The sequence below is a fragment of the Lontra canadensis genome, unplaced genomic scaffold, assembly GCF_010015895.1.
Source record: "Lontra canadensis isolate GAN:19392208 unplaced genomic scaffold, GSC_riverotter_1.0 scaffold23, whole genome shotgun sequence".
Taxonomy (NCBI): Eukaryota; Metazoa; Chordata; class Mammalia; order Carnivora; family Mustelidae; genus Lontra; species Lontra canadensis.
This window is the reverse complement of record NW_022631017.1, coordinates 21,647,600-21,663,724: the sequence shown is the minus strand read 5'-3', so window position 1 is coordinate 21,663,724 and position 16,125 is coordinate 21,647,600. Positions and strand designations below refer to the sequence as shown.

Genomic DNA, 16,125 nt, shown 5'->3' with positions numbered 1-16,125 from the left:
TTATTGTAAGAATACAGTACATAATACATGTAACATACAAAATATGTGTTAATTCGCTGTTTATGTTATCAGTAAGGCTTTTGGTTGACTGTAAGCTGTTAATAGTTAAGTTTTGGGAAGCCAAAAGTTCTGTGCAGATTTTCTACTTCATGGATGCTAAGTGCCCCTAAACCCCATACTGTTCATGGGTCAACTGTATTTGACTTTATTTATTTTTTTTATTTTTATTGTTTTTATTAATATACAATGTGTTATTTGCCCCCGGGGTACAGGTCTGTGAATCATCAGGCTTACACACTTCACAGCACTCACCATAGCACATACCCTCCCCAATGTCCATAACCCAGCCACCCTATCCCTACCCTCCCATCCCCCAGCAACCCTCAGTTTGTTTTGTGAGATTGAGTCTTTTATGGTTTGTCTCCCTCCCGATTGTATTTGACTTTAAATAACTAAGTCTTAGTTTCTTTATAAAATAGAAATAATCTCTGCTAAATGTTTATAAATATAAATGATCTAATGGATATGTGGATACTTAGCATAACACTTAACCAGGGTACACACTGATGCACACACGATATTGATTAGAGTCTTAAGATTACCTTACTACTCTTACACTTTTACAGAAATGCCAGTGTGGTAATATTTTGGCATAGTTTTAAACTTATTTTTATTTTATTTTTTAGAGAGAGGGAGAGCACACAATTTGGGGGGGAGAGGCAGATGGAGAGGGAGAGAGAGGATCTCAAGCAGGCTACACAAAGCGAGGCTTGATCCCAGAACCCTGAGATCATGACCTGAGCCAAAATCAAGAGATGGGTGTTTAACCAACTCAGCCATGCAGGTGACCTGCTATAGTTTTAAACTTATTAATTCTCCTTTCACTAGAGATGATTTTCAACCTTAAGGCTAATCCTGGCCTCACTCCTTTTTTCCTGTTCATCATACACTTGAGCCTGGAAGGAGAATGTTGGAGCATACATTAAGAGGGGACTTTCAGTGTTTAAAATTCTGACTCTCCCTTTCAGATACTAAAGAAAAAGCCATTCCTTTCTGGCATATAGGGCAGTAGACTAGAGGAAAAATAGCTGATTAATTCAGCATCTTCATTTCCTTTCAGCTCTGTTTCTTTGAATCACAAACTTTCATGTTTTTCAAAGTTCAGATTATCAAAGTATATAAACTAAATCTTGTAATCTATGCATTGTACTAAAATGCTATGAAAATAGTCATGGTGATATAAAAGATACCCATAAAAAAGAAAGAGAAAAACCTATAATTAAGAATGCTTAAAGGTATATATTACTTAATCAAAGACTTCTCTCTTCTAGCCTTCATTTTAACAAGTCTTAAATCACTTTTATCATAGTATAATTTACATTCTGTACTGTGTAGCCACCTCCACAGTCAAGATAGAGAACATTTTTATCAACTCCACATGTTTGCATATACTGTTGCCCAAGCAATTCCCACCTTAATCCAAGGCAAACACTGATCACTTTTTCACTCTAAATAAGATTTGGCAGGGGGTGGCGTGCCTGGGTGGCTCAGTGAGTTAAAGCCTCTGCCTTTGGCTCAGGTCGTGATCCCAGAGTCCTGGGATCAAGCTCCACATTGGGCTCTTTGCTCAGCAGGAAGCCTGCTTCCCTTTCTCTCTGCCTCTCTGCCTATTTGTGATCTCTCTCTCTCTCTCTGTCAAATAAAAAAGAAAAAAAAAATTTAATTTGGTTTTTTGGTTTATTTTTAGCTTTTTCTTTTATAAATAGATTCATTCAGTATATACTTGTGTGTGTATGTCTGGCTTCTTTCATTCAGTGTAATTATTTTGAGATGCGTCAGTGTTGTACCATGCATCACTACCTCATTCCTTTTTAATGTTGAGAAGTTTTTTTTGTGTAGATATACTACAATTTGTTTTCAAGATTCATATGTGTTATTCCATATATCAGCGGTTTGTTCATTTTGTTGCTCAGTGGTATGCCTTTCTATGCATATTACATATTTTTATATATTATGGATAAAGTCCTTTTATGTAAGTCAAATATGTAACATTTTTTTGTCAAATATAAGTATTGTGAACATTCAGCCTTTTTATTTTGTGTCTTTTGAAGAGCAGAGTTTTTTTAAAAAACATTTTTAGCTTTTCCATTTGTATTAATTATGGAATTATGAAAAACTTGTAGAATTTACACAAATAATTCCTATATACCTTTCACTCGTTTCCCCAAATGTTAATATCATACATAACCATAGTATAATTATCAAATCAAGAAATTAATATTGTTACAGAACTTTTAACTAATTGAAAGACCTTATTGGAATTTTTTCAGTTGTCATACTAATGTCTTTTTTCTAATCCAGGATCTAATCAGGAATCTATTGTTTATATAGTCATCCAGCTTTCTTATGATTAATATTTGTGTGGTATATCTTTTTCTGTCCTTTCATTTTAACCTATGCTGTATTTTTTAAAGGTAATTCTAGTTAGTAGACAGTACATATTTGGGTGTTGCTTTTTTTTCCAGTCTCATAATCTCTGCCTTTTAATTGGAGTGCTTATACCATTTATATTCTTCATTATTGATATAATAGGGTTTAAACCTATCATCTTAGTCTTTGTTTTCTATTTGTCCCATCTATTGTTTATTCTTTCTTACTTTTTCTTCCTGCCTCTTTCTAGATTATTTTTTATGATCTCATTTTATCTCTAATATTGACTATACCTGTTTGTGTTATATGTAAAAATGTATTTTTTTTCTAGTAACACATTTATATATAAACAAATATTTAAATAGTAGTGTGAATTTGTTATATATATTAACATATTTTTATGTATTTATTACATATATTACTATATACAGGCACACCTTAGAGATACTACAGGTTTGGTTCCATCTATCACAATAAAACAAATATTGCAGTAAAGCTAGTCAAATGAATTTTTCATTTCCCAGTACATGTAAAAGTTATATTTACATTATTTTGTAGTCTGTTGTGTGCAATAGCATTATGTCTGAAAAAACAATGTACATACCTTAATTAAAAAGTACTTTATTGGTAAAAAATGGCTAACCATCATCTGAACTTAAGTGAGTTGTGATCTTTTCACTGGTGGAGGGTTTTGCCTCAGTGTTGATATTGGACGAATGAATAGGGTGGTGATTGGCTGAAGGTTGGGGTGGCTGTGGCAGTTTCTTAAAATAAGACAACAGTGAAGCTCACTTCACTGATGGACTTTTTCTTTCATGAACAATTTCTCTGTAGTATGCGATGCTATTTGATAGCCTTTTTTTTTTTTTTTGAGGAAACAGTGCCGTTTATTTATTTATTTAGTTAGTTGGTTAGTTTTCAGTTAGTCACCATATCGTACATCATTAGTTTTTGATGTAGTGTTCAATGATTCATTAGTTGTGTATAACACCCAGTTCTCATCACAAAACAAGCCCTCCTTAAACCTATCACCTGGCTACCCCCCCATCTCCCTCCTCTGTTAGACCCACAGTTTGTTTCCCCAAGTCCATAGTCTCATGGTTTGTGTCCCTCTCTAATATTCCCACCTTCAGTTTTCACTCCCTTCCCCTATGGTCTTCTGTGCTATTCCTTATGTTCCACATATGGGTGAAACCATATGATAATTGTCTTTCTCTGCTTGACTTATTTCACTTAGCATAATTTCCTCCAGTTCCATCCATGTTGATGTGAATGGTAGGTATTCATTCTTTCTGATGGCTGAGTAATATTCCATTGTGTGTGTGTGTGTGTGTGTGTGTGTGTATATATATATATATATATATATATATATCATATCTTCTTTATCCAATCATCTGTTGAAGGGCATCTCGATTCCTTCCACAGTTTAGCTATTGTGGACATTACTGCTGTGAACACTGGGATGCAGGTGCCCCTTCTCTTCACTATATCTGTAGTTTGATAGCATTTTACCCACAGAACTTTTTTCAAAATTGGAGTCAGTCCTCTCAGACTCTGCCACAGCTTTATCAACTGAGTTTATGTAGTATTTTAAATCCTGATTTTCATTTCATATGCATATGCAGGTATACATTTATATATACATATACTTATGTGTATAAATACATTTATAATGTATAACTATATGCACACATATATGTTAATGTATTCTTGAGGTATTTAAGGAATAAGGAAGAAGAGCTGATTATTGATTATTAGAATTTGATGCTTGGAAAAAAATATCTTAATTTAGATGGTACAATATATTGTGTCGTATGTGTTAAAAAATGAACAGACTTATAAAATTGAAGGTAAAAATGGAGAATCATTTAAATGCTTTTCCTCTGGTATGTGCGTGAAAGTGAGAATTAAACAGATTATTGAAATTCATCCCAGTACATTAAAAAAAGGGCAGCATATCAGAGCGCCAGAGCCAAGATGACATACAATAATTTTGTAATCAAAACAAATATAAAATGCTCTTGCAGCTAAAATGGAATTAATGTATCTTTAGTTACTCAAAACTATTGCTTTAGCACATAAGAAAGCTTTAAAAAGGTAGTCAAAGGCTGAATCTCAAATTTGCACTCAGACCTATATCTCTGATACTGCTTTAGTTGTTTGAGTACTCAGGGATTTTAGTTGAGATTTGTTTATGCTTTTATTTTATTTTTAAGTAATATTTAATGACTAAAAGTATTCTAAAATCATCCTTTCACATTCCTTTCTTTCAGAAAAGCTTACTACTTAGTATGTTTTTTGTAACTTTTATGGTAATAGTCAAAGATAAAATAAGCATCTGTCTCATGTTTTTAATATATAACTCTCCCTCAATATATGTAGAAGGATATAATTTTATCTCTGGAGATATTATATTGGTCAATAATTTGTACTGAAATTTTAATTTTCTTTGTCAAGATTGTTCCCTTGAGCTATAAAGAAATTTGAATTACTAGAACAGGATAAAATGTTAGTTACACATTTTCAAAGTTAGAGTTATGGTACAACAGTTTTAAATGTGATTTAATAAAATACCACACAAAATAAAATAATCTGGGTGTTCCTTTTTGTACTTTAATTTTAACAAGCATCAGGCCTTCATGAGTTTAATGTTTTCTGACCAGTCAGGAAACCAGGATTCATTTAATAAATAATCAAAATGCATTGAGTGTAAAACTGTAAGTCAGTAGGCTTTTCTAGAAGATAAGAGAAGGCATGAGACAGGCTTAACACCTTGGAAACAGTTCTCTTTGATGCCCGCTTCTGAGTGGAGTCATCTGCTGCCCAGTCAAAACAAAATGCTGTGATCCTCTTTAGATCACTAATCTTCATATTTAAGGGATATAGATCACTTCTGCCAATACAAGACTATTTCATTCAGTGAAAACTGGGTTTTTGTATGAATTTAAAAGTATATTAAATCTAAAGTATATATAAATACAATTTATTATATAAATTGTAAATTAATATTAAAAGTATATTCAAAAGCCAAGGAAGAAATTAAACCTAAAAGGCCAACTGCATTTATGAACTTACTTCATTTGAATCTGGTCTATTCCCCTGAAAATGTTTTCCTGTAAAATGGGACATCCTGAATTCTAGCCATAATAATTCTGGGAGTGTATTCAGTAGCTCCAATAATCACTTTACTCCTTGAAAAAATCATTTTTCCTCACAAATTGTAGAAAAAATCACATGCATATGACTCTAGTCAATACTCAAATCAGTTTTGTTGTACTTATAGAACCAAAGGACACCATAGCAGTAATCAGGCTGAAGATGGGACTGGTAAAGGACAGATATCTTAGGCAACTCTTGACATTTATTGTGAGATATTTGAGTACTGTTACGTGTACTTTAAGTTACTTATTTCAAATATATTTTAAATTAATGGAAAAAGCAATGCTTTTTCTGTGGCTGTGGCAGTTTCTTAAAATAAGACTACAATCAAGTTTGGCACATCACTTCACTCTTCTTTTTATGAATTATTTCTCTTTGGCATGCAAGGCTGTTTGATAGATGATTTTACCTACAGTAGAACTTCTTTCAAAGTTGGAGTCAGTCCTCTCCAACCCTGCCACTGCTTTATCAACTAAGTTTGTGTGATACTCTGAGTCCTTTGTTGTTATTTCAGCTATCTTTACAGCCTCTTCACAAAGGGTAGTTTCCATCACAAAAAACATTCTCTTTTCCTTTTTTTTTTTTTTTCTTTTTAAGATTTTCTTCAATTATTTGAGAGAGAGAAAGAGGACAACCTGGAGGGGAGAGGCAGAGGAGAAACAGACCCCTGCTAGCCAGGAGCCCAACACAGGGCTCAATCCCTGGACCCTGGATCATGACCTGAGCTGAAGGCAGATACTTAACCAATTGAGCTACCCAGACACCCCTCAGAAACCATTTTCTTTGCTCATCCATAAGAAGCAACTCCTCATCTGTTCATCATTGAACATGAGATTGCAGCAATTCCGTCGTATCTTTAGGCTCCACTTCCAATTCTAGTTCTCTTGCTAATCCCACCACATTTGCAGTTACTTTCTCCACTGGAATCTTGAACCTCTCCAAAGTCATCCATGAGGGTTAGAATCAGCTTTTTCCAAACTCCTGTTGATGTTGACATTTTGACCTCTTCCCATGGATCATGAATGTTCTTTATGGCATCTAGAGTGGAGAATGCTTTCCAGGTTTTCAATTTACTTTGTCATGACCTATCAGAGGCATCACTATTTATGGCAGCTCTAGACTTTGGTATTTCTTTAATAATAAGACTTGAAAATCAAAATAATATCTTGATCCATAGGCTGTAGATGGATATTGTGTTAGTAGGTTTGAAGACAACATTAATCCCATACATCTTTGTCCGAGCTATTGGGTGACCAGCTCCATTTACCAGTGAGCAGTAATATTTTGAGAGGAATCTTTTTTTCAGAGTAGTAGATTTCAACAGTGGGTTTTGAAATATTCATTAAATTGTGTCATAAACAGATGTGCCATCAGTAAGGCTTTGTTGCTTCATTTGCAGAGTATAGACAGAGTACATTTCGTAGATTTAGCATAATTCTTAAGGCCTCTAAGATTTTTGGAATGGTAAATGAACATTGGCTTCAACTTAGAGTCACCAGCTACATTAGCCTCTAACAAGTCAGTCAGCCTGTCCTTTGAAGCCTTGAAGCTCTCTACCTATGAAAGTCCTACATGGCATCTTCTTCCAGTAGAAGGCTATTTCATCTACATTGAAAATGTGTTTAGTGTAGCCACCTTCATTAATTATCTTAGCTAGATCTTCTAACTTGCTATAGCTTCTACCTCCGTGCTTAATGCTTCATCTTGCACTTTTATGCTATAAAGATCACTTCTTTCCTTAAACCTCATGAACCAGTCGCTGCTAGCTTTTTTAGACTCCTCTTCTGCAGCTTCCTCCCCTCTCTCAGCTGTCCTAGAGTTGAAGAGAGTTAGACCCTTGCTTTGGATTAGGCTTAGATTTAAGGGAATGTTATATTGGTTTGATCTCTATCGTGACCACTGAAACTTTGTATCAACAATAAGGCTGCTTTGCTCTCTTAACATTTGTGTTTTCAGTGGAGTAGCACTTTTAATTTCCTTTAAGAAATTTTCCTTTGCATTCACAAGTTGGCTAACTGGTATAAGAAGCCTAGCCTTCATCTTACCTCAGCTTTTGACATGCTTTTCTTAGTAAGCTTAATCATTTCTAGCTTTTGGTTTAAAATGAGACATGAGACTCTTCCTTTCACTTGAACACTTTGAGGCCATTTCAGGACTGTTAATTAGCCTAATTTCAGTTTTTCTGTTAAAGAACAGGGAGGCCCAAGAGGAGGAGAGAGATGGGGAATGACCAGTGGGTGGATCAGTCAGATCACACAACATTTATCAGTTAAGTTTGTGGTCTTAATAGGGGCATGGTTCATGGTACCTCAAAACAGTTACAATAGTAACATCACAAATCACTGATCACAGATTACCATAACAAATATAATAATGATGAAAAAGTTTGAAATATTATAAGAATTATCAAAATGCAACACGGAGAGATGAAGGCAGCAGACCTATCAGAAAAACAGAGCTGATAGGCTTGCTGGATGGCAGGTTTGCTCTCAAGCTTCAATTTTTAAAATCACAGTATCTGCAAAGTGCAATAAAGCAAAGCATAATAAAATGAGGTATGCCTATATATAAATATATGTTTGTGTGTATATATACTATACACACATATATGTGTGTGTGTATGTACATATATATAAAATAAGAATATATTTCTAGAAAAATGAAACAGAAAAGCAAAATATACAAATTTCTGGAATTGTAGTATCTGGCATATATAGAAAAATAAATATTTCTAAAATACTGAAAAATATTTTCTCATTTTATATACATACACAAACACATATGCATATATCTATAGATTTTTTTTTTTACTGGTTGGTTTAGAGTTAATATGATGCATTTTAAACTTATCACAGCCCACCTTTAAATAATACTATGCTATTTTTCATAAAATACAAGAACACTACAGTATATTCCTTATTTCCTTCTGTCCTTATGCTATTGTTGTCATACATTTTGCTTCCACATATTCACAAATTATTATGCATTAAGCACATCAGAATTTTTAACTTCATGAATGAAGATAATGATTTCCTTAACCAGAAAGTCTTCTATGTTAGGTATGTTTTATTCTTTGTCATTTGGAACTCAGTTACTTATAAGATAGCTGGACCTGTATTATATCCAGATGATATTTTCACATTGCACATTGTTCTTCTAGTTTTTTGAGAATGTAGTGAAAGCTATGAACCCTGTCTTAGGAAACTTTGCATGAAATCTCATTCATGGGCCCTGGTTTAGAACCCCTGTTTTCGCCAAGTAGGTTTTTCTACATGTATACTATTTTTTTTTTTAAAGATTTTATTTATTTATTTGACAGAGATCACAAGTAGACAGAGAGGCAGGCAGAAAGAGAGGAAGCAGGCTCCCTGCTGAGCAGAGAGCCTGTTGCGGGACTCAATCCCAGGACCCTGGAATCATGACTTGAGCCGAAGGCAGAGGCTTTAACCCACTGAGCCACCCAGGCGCCTCTCTACTATTTATTTTATGATTACCTTTTTTGTATATTTTTCTGACTACTGAAGTGGTTTTGGTAAGGCCTTAAAATATTTGGTGTTTGTATATATAAAGCATAAATGTTGAGTTTAGTGACCTGTTACAAAATGGGAACCTGCTACCATGATATAGGTCAAGAATGGGAGTATTGTCAGCATTCCTGAAGTCGCCTATAAACCCCTTCTAAGTAACAGCCCTCTCATTTCCATCTAGGGGAAACCATTACCCTAAATTTTATGAGAATTAATTTTTTTCCTAATGAAAGTAGTTCTTACTTACTTTATTTCCTAAGAAAGGAAATTATCCTGTAACTGATATGTTTATTTTTTTTTGAATTCTATATAAATGGCATCATATAATAATAGAAATAGAGGAGAGATCCACTAAGTTTATTCATTCAAAGTATTAAATTATTTTTCTTCGTTTTTATAATTTATGACTCAGGTTCCAATTTATCAATTGAAATATATCACTTTGTATTCACATAAATATGTATATTAAAGTAGTATTAGTGTATAAGACAATTTTTAAAGATCCTAACCTCTTTGAAAACTAGTAGTTCTTAATTGAGGAGGAATCTTACATACAGTGAAAAATGGTCATTTCATATGACAGTGCCCTCTGCTGTCATCAGTGCAGATTGCATTGGGATACTGCATTCGATTCTGTGAAGAGGAAGTGGTCTTCCTTTATGGACAACGTGAGACTAAATTTAGAATGTCCTATGTGTGAAAGGATTAAATACTTTTCTCACTTAAACCTGAAATACAGGTACTTGTATATAATATAAATATATACTTATGAATATATTGTAAATATTACATAAATATATAATTTAATATATTTAAGGAATATTCTAAGCTATATGTGAATGTGCATTATTACACTTAAAAATCCTCTACGTAAAAGTAAGTGCAAATTAAACTTTATAGATATCCTCTGGATATCTTTAATGTAGAGCCCTGTGTTCATCTGTAAGCATTTAATTAGACTTTTGCATTATCCTTCATAGTTGTTCCTGATCTGTGTTTGGGTAGTTAGGGTTTAGGACAAAAGGCAAAATCACAGGAAAAATAATCAGAGACTACTTAGTCTTTTAGTACTGCTAATTTTCCTTGCTTGCTATTTCATTCTCCAAGTGAAAGGAGTGTCATGTATCCTAGGGTCTCATAAAATATGTTCGTTATTGGTTGTGAGATATCTGACTGTGCTTGCTCTCATCAGATCTAGTAATATACCAGATACACTCACCTTCCCAATGAAGACATGTTCATTTGTGGAGCAACTACTTGGTATATATAGGCTCTCATATTAAATTACATTTAGTTGAATCACTCATTAAACATATGTTTAGCAGCTATATGTACTAGACACTGACATTCAAGAACTTTTATGTCTTGGGATTTTGTTTCATTTTTATAGTAATATAGTTTTACTGTATTTTATAAAATTCTTGATTCACAGTTCACAAGTTGAAAAACAAATGGTAGGAACTGATCCTTCCCAAAAGAAGTTTGAAAAGCACTGTCTTTGGCTGTTCAGCCCTTTTTAACCTACCTACCCAAAACATAAGTTCTTCAAACTTAGAGGCTGATAGGGAGGACTGCATACTGAACTACCTCACTAGCCACAGTTACAAGGAAGGGATAAGTCAATACAAGTTACTCTAGGTGATTTTTTCCCCCAAGTTTATCAGTACCTTGTCAGTTATCTTCCGTGACGAATTGCTTTAATTATTCTAAAAATATCTGCTTATTCTAAAAGAACACCAAAAGCTTTCATAGCATTCCACTAAAAAGATAAGTTTCTCCCTTAAGGATATATGTTGTCCCTTTTTTAGCTTGTTTAACTTTCTTACACTGGAGAATTGGCTGGAATTTACTCAACTAGGATTTTCATTTCTGCTGCTCTTCCATTACCCATGGGAAAACTATTTCAGAAGATGAGAGATACACTGAATATGAATATTCCAAAGAAATGAGCTCCTGTAGCATTCTTCCTGTCCCCAAACCCTGTATCCACCAGCTGATCATACACATAATGAATTAATATTTCAGAATAGTTCAGAAACACCCAGGTCTAGTTGGCATATATAGACCCTTATATTAAATTGCATTCGGTTGAGTCCTAATTTTCATATAAAACATTCTTGGAGAAAATGGCATTTTAAGAACATTTTTAAGGGGCACCTGGGTGGCTCAGTGGGTTAAGCCTCTGCTTTCCTCTCCAGTCATGATCTCAGGGTCCTGGGATCCCGCCCCGAGTCTGGCTCTCTGCTCAGTAGGGAGCCTGCTTCCCCCTCTCTTTCTGCCTGCCTCTCTGCCTACCTGTGATCTCTCTCTCTCTGTCAAATGAATAAATAAAATCTTAAAAAATATAAAAAATAAAAACATTTTTAAAAGCAAAACACTAACTTATGAATTCAAAATTGGCATTCCTCAGTGCTCAGAATCTAGTCATCCAAACATTATGTTTTCCTTTTAGAGATAAAATTGATGTGAGGAAATAAAAAGCTAGAACTGTGATAAAATAATTTGCTTCTAATTTTTTAACCTATCTTGACTAATTAAAATCTTAAGAATGAAATATAAATTAAAAAAATACCTATTTGAGTATAAATTTTCTATTGCAGCCATAACAGATTGCCACAAATGTAGTGGCTTAAAACATCAGTTTATCTCACAAATGTATAGATCTGAAGTCCAGCTGGGCTCAACTGGTCTCTCTAACCCTGCTCACAAAAGGCCAAAATCAGTATGTCGGCTGAACTGGGCCTTGGAGATTCAGGGAAAACCACTTCCAGGCTCATCCTGATTACAACTGGCAGATTTCAATGCTATGCATTTATAAGCCTGAGGTCCCTGTTTTCCTTGCTTTCTGTCAGCTGGGAACCAGTCTTTGCTCCTAGGGGATATCTGCCTGCCTTGTCATGTTTTCCATGTGGCCCCCTACAGCAATGGTGGGTTGAGTTTTTCCTCATTTACCTTTCTGCTGCATCTCTGTAACTCCAGTTGGAGAAAGTTCTCTTCTTTTAAGAGCTCATGTGGATAAGTTGGGCTCACTCAGATAACCTCCCTATTTTAATGTACGTAAATCTTTATTACATCTGCAAAGTCTCTTCTTATGTGAAGTACACGTGATACACATGTTCCAGGGATTAGGGCGTGGACATCTTTGTGGGGGCATTCTGCCTACAACATACAGGCTTGGCATAGAGAATATAGTTGTCACGTTTCACAGAATGAAATTGGTAATTTTGTTATTCTAAGTTACCTTTGTAAACTACTTTTATTTTTTTTAACTTTTATTTACTTTTTGGAAAACAGTAGTAATTCCTATATATGTCAAATTAATAAAGGTTCGCTTATGCGGACCTTTTTAAAGATATTTATTTATTTCAGAGAGCGCACAATCAGGGGTTGGGGAGACGGGGGAGGGACAGAGGGAGAGGTAGAAGCAGATTCCCCACTGAGCAGGGAATTCCATGCAGGCTTGCAGGCTTGATCCCAGGACCCTGGAATCATGACCTGAGCCAAAGGCAGATGCTTAACTGACTGAACCATCCAGGTGCCCCATATTTTAAGAGTAATTATAATATGGTTTCTTAGATTGGCTTTAAACTCAAGATTCCAGAATGTGCTTTGAGGTATTTAGAACACTCATTCCTTTATTCCACTTTCTGTCTTATTCCACATCACTCAAAAATGGGAGTGGGCAGCCAGAATGACTGAAGTTAACAAGTCAGGAAACGACAGATGTTGGTGAGGATTCAGAGAAAGGGGAACCCTCCTACACTGTTGGTGGAATGCAGGCTGGTGCAGCCACTTTGGAAAACAGTATGGAGGTTCCTCAAAAAGTTGAAAATACAGCTACCCTATGACCCAGCAATCACACTACTGGGTATTTACTCTAAAGATACAAATGTAGTGATCCAAAGGGGCCTGTGCACCCTAATGTTTATAGCAGCAATGTCCCCAATAGCCAAACTATGGAAAGAACCTAGATGTCCATCAAAGATGAATGGATAAAGAAGATGTGGTATACATATACCGTGGAATACTATGATGCCAACAAACATGAAATCTTGCCTTTTGCAACAACGTGAATGGAACTAGAGGGTATTATGCTGAGTGAAATAAGTCAGTCAGACAAAGACAATTATATGATCTCTCTGATATGAAGAGTTTGAGAGGCAGGGCAGGGGGTTGTGGGGGGTAGGGAGGAAAAAATGAAACAAGATGGGATCAGGAGGGAGACAAACCATAAGAGACTCTTAATCTCACGAAACAAACTGCGAGTTGCTGGGGGTTGAGGGGATAGGGATAGGTTGGCTGGGTTATGTGCATTGGGGAGGGTATGTGCTATGGTGAGTGCTGTGAAATGTGTAAGCCTGATGACCGGTACCCCTGGAGCAAATAACACATTATATGTTAATTTTAAAAAGTAGAGGTGGGGAAGGACAGAGAAAAGAAAAATCCTGAAAACTACCCTAGAAAAGAGAAAATGATGGACTCAGACTGCTTAGCTTTTAGCATCAATTTTTGGCAAGGGAAATCATGTAATTTTTTTAAAAAGATTTTATTTATTTATTTGACAGAGAGATTGAGACCACAAGTAGGCCAACAGGCAGGCAGAGAGAGAGGGAGAAGCAGGCTCCCCGATGAGCAGAGAGCCTGACACGGGGCTAGAGCCCAGGACCCTGAGATCATGACCTGAGCCGAAGGCAGAGGCTTAACTCACTGAGCCACCCAGGCGCCCCCATGTAAATTTTTTTTTTTTACTGTTATGTTCCTTTTATTTTTTTTTTCATTTTATAATATTTTTTCTTTGCAGATTAATCTTCCATGTAAATATTTTAATGATGTATCTAATATTTAATTTTTTGTTATTGAATTAGGTGCAAGACAGAAACTAGAATTGTATTTTTTTGTTGTTTGGAAACAATTACAAACTTATAGGAAAGTTCAGGAATGATAGAAAGAATTTCCCTATACCATTCACTTAGATTACTGGTTTTTAACATTTTGATATTTTGTTTTTGTTTTCTGTCTCTCATATATGTGTATGTATATCTATATATATATATATGTGTATATATTTTTTCTGAGAAATTTGAGAGTAGGTTGCAAACATCTTGCCCTTTTAATCCTTTATACATACACATAGTTATATATATATACACACACAATTTTATATATATATATTTTTTAAGAACAAGAATATTGTCTTACATAACTACAGTACTGTTGTCAAATGCAAGAAATTTAACACTGATGCTGTACTTCTATCTAATATACTGTTTACCAATTTTGTCGGTTAGACACTAATGTTCAGTATAGCATTATTTTCCTCCATTACAGGATCATGTACTGCATTTAGTTTCAGGATCTCTTCACTCTCTTTTATTCTGGAGGAGTTCTCTAGCCTGACTTAGTCATTCACAGCATTGATATTTTAAAGAAAATAGGTCAGGTTTTGCTTTTTGTTTTTTAATAGATTGTTCTTCATTTTGAGGACTTTTGATATTTTCTCATTATTCAGTTCAGTTTTTGTGTCCCTGGATAACATCCCTGCAGAAGTGATATTATATTCTCAGGGTATCACATCTGGATGCACACAAGTGTTTTTTCTGCCCATCATTGGTGATGCTGATTTTGATCGCCGTGTCCAAAGTGTTTGGTTTCCCTAGTATGCATGCTCCTTTCCCCCTTGAGAGATGCTTTAAGACAAGTGTAATACTGTGTTTTTCACCAGACTTTCTTCACTGGATTTTTTGCATTCCCTGATTATTCTTTCTGAAACCATCTGTACTATGATGGTTGCAGATTTGTGTTTTTCTAATTCCACCATTCGCTCCATGTGTATCAGTTGTCATTGGTGAAGGGTAAATCCCCCCTTTACCCTCTTCCCTCTGTGTGTGTGTGTGTGTGTCTGTGTGTACATTTGTCATCAGTGTGAATTAATAGATTCCTGTTTTGGTTTTTTTTTCAGTGGTTTATGATTCATTACTGTCCTTGATTGTTTCGATGCGTTAGTTGTCCCGGATTCGGCCAGTGAGAAGCCTTTCAAGCTGGCTCCGGTATCCTTTTGTTAATGCCCCATCATTCATCCATTCATCCAGTCGAGTACTTCCTACTTTCCGAGTACAGGATTGTAGGCATCTTAGATCTTCTTCTCCTTGACCCTAGATTCAGACATTTTCTCATAGAAGCACTAGTTTTTTGTTTGTTTGTTTGTTTGGTTTTGTTTTTTTAGCATTGGTTCTTTGAGTAGGGGATAGTATTAAAGACAAAAAACAGCAACAAAAAAAACAAGATCTGGATGCCTGGTGGTGGTCTCATTGCTACTGGCGTCTTTGTTTCTGTACTGTCTTAGCAAACAAAGCTAGAGCATGCATTAATTTAATCCATTCATTCATTACAGATTATGCATTTATACTTGAAATCTCCCAATCCAGTCTATTCTCATGAAGCTTGTTCTTGTCTCCCCCATTCCATGTTGTATCTCCTCCAACACTGATTCCCCTGGCTCCCAGTAACATCACTGTATTTACTCATTTGCTTGATCTTATAATGCACATGAGCTAATTTTAGAATTGTTGTGACTATACCGCTGTGAAAAGAAGCTACTAAAAAGAGTTCAAGATTTGCCTGTTGTCTTTGGGGTTTTTTTGGTCTCCTAGACTAAGGGTAAAGAATCCAAGTATTGCACTGTGTTCAGAAGTTACTTGTACTAGTTCCCTGTTGTTTTTCCTTCTTCAGTGTGATTATGTTAGTCATAAGGTTCATTTAGTTTCAGTATTCAGTTTTAATTTTTTTCTTTCTTCCTATCCTTGTTGCTTGAAGTTGTTTTTCATATGTACAGTGTTGCAATGAATAACTGTACTTTTTTAGTATTATTATTTATTTATTAATGGTATGTTTTAAGGATAAATTCTAGGAGTACTGCTGAATCAAAGGTTAAATGAATGTTTAGCTTTATCAGATATTGCCAGATTCTTTTCCATAAGGAATAGACAATTCTTAGAGTTTTCTGTGTTCT

General features: G+C 34.9%; 1 protein-coding gene across 1 annotated transcript in view; it reads left to right on the top strand.

The window, feature by feature from the left end:
- Window positions 1-16,125, top strand: part of ECHDC1 (ethylmalonyl-CoA decarboxylase 1) — a 46,552-nt gene that overhangs the window by 12,258 nt on the left and 18,169 nt on the right. The window lies entirely within an intron of this gene.